Here is a 6,000-nt window from a genome sequence, read left to right on the forward strand (position 1 = left end):
AGTTAAATCTTTGATTTTAGCACTTACTTCTTTTTTAATATATGCATTTAGAGCTATAATATCCTTTCCAAAACAGCCTTCATTGTACCCCATAAAAAGTTTTAGTAAGTTGTGTTCTATTTTCTTTTGTCTCAATATATTTACTGATTTTACTTGCAATTTCTTCTTTGAACAACTGATTATTTAGGAGTGTGCTGTTTAGTCTCCACACATTTGTGAATTTACTTTTTTCCTGTCTGTTACTGAATTCCAGTTTCATTCTGTTATAATCTGAGAAGGTGCTCTGTGTAATTTCAATCTTTTCATATTTATTGAGAGCTGCATTGTACTATATCATATGGTCTAACCTGGAAAAAGATCCATGGGTACTTGAGAAGAATATATAACCCACTGGTTTTGGTTGCAGTATTCTGTATATGTATGTTAGGTCTAACTCATTCATCATAATCTTCAAGTTTTCTATTTCCTTATTGACCTTCTGTCTAGTTATTCTATCAAAAGATGTGAGTGGGGTATTGAAGTCTCCAACTATTTTTGTACAGATGTCTATTTATCCCTTCAGTTTGCCAGAATTTGTCTCATATATTTTGGGGCACTCTGGTTAGGTGCATAGATATTTATGACTGTTATATCTTCTTGGTGGATTGTCCCTTTTATTAATTTATAATGGCTTTCTGTATCTCTTATAACTTTTTTGCATTTAAAGTATGAAATTAGTGTAACTACCCCTGTTCTTCTTTGGTTACTATTTGCATAGAGTACCTTTTTCCAACATTTCACTTTAGTCAGTTTGTATCCCTGGGTCTAAGGTGAGTTTCTTTTAAGCAGCATATGGATGGCACAAGTTTTTGTTTTTGTTTTTTAAAATCTATTCTGTCAGCCTGTTTCTTTTGATTGAGAAGTTTAATCCATTCACATTCAATGATATTATTGCAAATGCATTATTTACTTACACCATTTTATTCTTTGGTTTTCATATGCCATATCATATTTTTGTTTGTCTTTTTATTCTTTTGATTATCCTTTCTGCTATTCTTCTAGTCCTTCCTCTAGACCTCTCTCTCTCATTTTTCTTTCAGGTTCTAAGCTCCTTTAATATTTCCCTCAAAGTTGGATTCATTTTTATGAACTTTCTTAGTTTCTGTTTATTTGTGAATATTTTAAACTAACCTTCATATTTGAAGGACAATTTTGTTGGATAAAGAATTCTCAGCTAACAGTTTTTCTCTTTTAGAATCCTAATTTAATCATAGCACTGTCTTCTTGCCTCCATGGTTTTTGATGAGAAATCTGCACTAAATCCTACTGGATGTACCTTGTATGTGATAATATGCTTCTCCCTTGCCACTATCAGAATTTTATCTTTATTGTTGACTTTTAACATTTTGAGTAGCATTTGTCTTGAAGTAGATCTATTTGAATTTGTTCTGATTGTGATACAGTGTACTTCTTGAACACGTAAGTTCATTTCTTTTGTGAGAGTTGGGAAATTTTCAGCTATTATTTCCTGAAATATTCTTTCTGCACCTTTTCCCTTCTTCCCTCTGGAACATCCATGCAATGTATGTTGTTGCATTTCATTTTTCCATTCAACTCTCTGAGCCTCTGCTCAAGTTTTTCCATTCTTTTCTCTCTTCAACTTCAGCTTTTTTGTCTTCAGCATCACGTTTTCTTTCTTCTACCATTTTGAGTCTGCCATTCTTTGCCTTTAATGTATTTTTTATCTCATCTATTGTGTCTTTCATTCCCATGAGCTCTGTTACTTTTCTGTTCAGGATTTCAAATTTTTCTTTCTGCTCACTCAGTGTCTTCTTGGTGTTGTTTATTTCTTTAGCCATATTGTCTTTCAACTCATTAATTTTATTTTGGAAATTTTTGCATATCTGAGTAATTAGATTTTTCAAATCCTGCATCTCTTCTGGGGCTTTGATATATTTATTTTCTTGGACCATGTCTTCCATTTTTTTAGTATGACTTGTAATTTTTTGCTGATGTCTAGGCATCTGGTTGATGCAGTTTACTCAGATACTCAATTTCTTTCTCTTTTGTGGGGATTTAGTGGTGTGAGGCTTGTGTTACTGCTGATTCTGGCTCAACCAGGATCATTAAGATTGCCCTTTGTAGTTGCTCAAAACTGAGCTCTGGACCCAGTAATTGTTTGCAGACCCACTCCCTAGGCCCTTGGGGAGGAATGTAATAAAGATAGGGAAAAGCCTTTCTTACTTATTTTTAATGTTCTCATTTGCGCTTCCTGGTCTGCCAGCAGACAGTGCTCTTTAGCAGCCCTCTCAGTTCAATGTCTGGTTAGACTCTTTGTTTGCAATGCAGAGTGGATCAATGTGATAGTGTTTACTGTCTGGAAGCTAAAAGCCTTATAATTGAAACTTTCTCAGAGACAGTTCTCCAGCATTCTCTGGAAGCCACCTCCCTTTTCCTGGGTAGGAAATATTTCCACTACTCTCTGCATCCTCAACAATCATTCTTGGTTAGTAGAGAAGGAGATGGGGAGATCATATCCCCCAAGACAAACAATGGAATGGCCCCATCCAGCCTGGCAGGGCTCCATGGACACAGCGGACCAAATGTGGGGTCAACAACTGAGTCAGCCCTAGGCAGTGTCCCTCTCTCAACTTTCATAGGGAGGTGCAACTTTAACAATCAGTACTGGTTAGATTGAGAGAGCCAGATTTCTCCAGTCCTGTGCTGACCCCCAGGGCAAACGATGGCCTGGCCCCACCTGGCCCGGAAGGGCTGGTGGGAAACAGCAGACCAAATTTGTGGGTCAGAAATTGAATTAGTCTTAGGCTATATCCCTTTCTCTTCCCTGTCCGGGGATGGTGGAATCCTGGAGTCCCTTTTATCTGTATCCACTGGCCCAGAGGTCTGAGTGTTCTAAAGTATCTTTAGTGTGGGGGGAGGGTGCTAGAAGCAGCAGCTGCTGGTTTTAACCCACATTTCTGTCATAGTAATTCCTTTCCTTTGTCTCTCTTTCTTCTGGGCAGTGTCAGGATTTTGCCTGGTGTCCCAAACTCTATAAAATCTTTTCCCAGACTGTTTTAGCCTGTCCTCTAGCTATTTTTCTGAAAGAGAAGAGAGTCCCATGTCTTTCTAGTTTTCCATCTTCCCATAAGTCTCTATATTTACTTTAAAAATGTTTTATTGTCACTTTGGGTAAGCAGGTAACTGATTATTGTTTATATGTAACCTAGATCCTATTTGGCAAAGTTATAAACCTCCTGACAAGTTTTGACATTTTGCCTTCTCAAAATAAAATTCTAAAAAATACCTTTTTTCTTTAAATTTTAGAGTGTCTTTGGTATTTCCCAACGGGCTCTTAGAAAATCACAAAGGATTTGTCCTTTCACTTTATACTAAGAGCTATGCTAGAAATAGTTTAATTTATTTGATATGTTATGAGTTACATTGCAAATGTTGTCAAATTAAAAGGGATTTTATAACCTGTTTGCTAAATTGGCATTGGTAAAATTTTCTTCTTCATTTTTTTAAAAGATATAGATCACACAAAATGTTACATTAAAAAATACAAGATGTTCCCATATATCCCACTCCCCACAACCCCCATTCCTCCCACATCAACAACTTTTTTTATTAGTGTAGTACATTCATTGCATTGGATGAGTACATTTTGGAGCATTGCTACACAACAGGGTGAATAATTTCAAACCTATGAATTTTATGTAGCCACTAAATGTTTCTATTAATAAAATTTTACCAACTATAATCCATGCTGTTGGTAAAATTTTATTAATAGAAATATTTAGTGGCTACATAAAATTCATAGCCTTAACAATGTTCTCCCTGTCCATGATATGCCCTGTTACTAATTTGCATATTAGACAATAATGTATTATTGTTTATCTTCTTCCTAAGAAATACTACAGGCCACAAAAACAACCAAATTTCCTTCTCAGTTACATTGTTTTACTTTGATGCTTCTCTGAAAAGTGCTTGCAGCAGCTATTGGTCAGAGCTTCATCTTCAGCAAAATTTTAAAAAAGAAGGGACTTTGCACAAGAGTCTAGGAGAGTAGATCAATCATGCTTAACCTGTCAATTAATATGACACTTGTAACACTGTAAAGGTGGGACAAGATCAAATACCTTGAGCAACACAGTCTTTCTAAACATCTTCAAATAGACTTTACACATACCTTCTTTGGGATATGAGTATGTCCTTGTTATCATATGTCTACTTTCTGGATGGATGGAAGCTTTTTCCTTTTCACTGGCTACTACCCTCATAGTAGCTAAAACAATATTAGAATTTGTTTTCCCACCTGAGAAATTCCTTTTCTCAAGTGGTAGAGGCTTCCAATTTATTGAAACCATGACAAGGAAGTTTGCAAGGTTTTATCCATCAAACAAAAACTTCACTGTCTCTAATATCCACAGTTTTCCAGAAAAGCAGAAAGAATAAATATAATTTTGAAATTTAAATTAGATAAATTATCTTAATCCCTCTCTCTTTTTGATGTAGAGCTTTTTCCTTAACCTTGAGGGCCATAAGAGCAAGCCCATAGGAATACACTGGCTAACCCCTATTAAATAATAATATTAAGACCCATGAAGCTTATTGTTTATCCTCTTATAGCAAGACTCCAACATATCACAATTTGAAATTGTTAATAATTGTAAGAGACTAATTGCAATTACCCAGTTCCACAATTAACAGATCTAGGCTGCCTTTCCTGCAATTCCTTGGCAGCGGATTCTACATGCCCTTCAACCCAAAGGTATGATATACTGGAAGAGATGCAATTGAACGGCTAATTTAGAACCTAGATGGAAAGGATCTATTAAGTCTTATTGACCACCAGTATGGCAGTAAAATTATAGTGAATTGGCCCCTGGATCCACATGACAGAACTAAAACTTGTTCCATACTCTTGGAAGGTTTCCCATATTCGGGGCTTCAAATTAAAATTGACATGAGGATTCCAAAAGCAGATGGCATCCAATGTAGATAGTTTTGCCCAAAACTATGAACAAGTTGTTGATACCTAAGATCACAGATCAAGACACACTTGAATTTCCTTATCTTATTCTCTCTCTTCCTTTTCTCTGTTTGTCTAAATGTTCTGTAAATCATCCTATACCCCTTACAATGCTCAGTTTCTATTCCCAAAAATACTAATAATAATAGCAAATGAAACTAATCACAGTCACTGCTGGATGTTTGCGCATCTCCTACTTAGTCCCAAAACATGTGTTTCTCTGATAGCCATCTCCTTTATATTTGTAGGTTTGGCCTTGACAGGAAACATCAGCTATACACAGTCAAATAGATCTCCTTTTTGGAATGACATTGAGCTGTGCCTTAAGAGTCTACAAGACTCAGATTACAATGTACCCTTCCTAATACAAGGAACACGGTATTTTTACTAGAAACCAGACAGATAAAAATGGCCACCTAATAAAGCATAATAAATATTCAATTTATATATGACAAAATTCCTTTTACTTTCATGAGACAGAAGCATAGTGTAGGGGCCAGATACCCCTTTGGAGGTATATTTTCCTCCAAGCATCCTCAATGTGTTTTCTTTTTTACTGTATTTTTAAAAATTTATTGAAGTGTATTACTCATACAGAAACATACAGAAACAATAAGTTTTTATTAATAGTTGTGAATGTCAACCATACATAACATCATACAGGGCTCTCATATCTCACCCTAACACCAATACATTGCATTGTTATAAAACATTTTTAACTAGTGATGCAAGAGCATCCACAAAATATTACTACTAGCAAAAGAATCTTATACATGGTGTATTTTCCCCCAAACCACCTATTTTATTATTATTATTTTATATAATTTATGCATAAATATACATAAACAATAAATATATAGTAAAAGTTGTGAACTTAAACAACAAACATGCATAACATCATAAAAGTGTTCCATGTATCAACCCACCACCAACACCTTGCACTGTTGTGAGACATTCATTACAAATTGTGAAAGAATAACATCAAA

This window comes from Dasypus novemcinctus, chromosome 13 (assembly GCF_030445035.2).
Source record: "Dasypus novemcinctus isolate mDasNov1 chromosome 13, mDasNov1.1.hap2, whole genome shotgun sequence".
NCBI classification, from domain to species: Eukaryota; Metazoa; Chordata; class Mammalia; order Cingulata; family Dasypodidae; genus Dasypus; species Dasypus novemcinctus.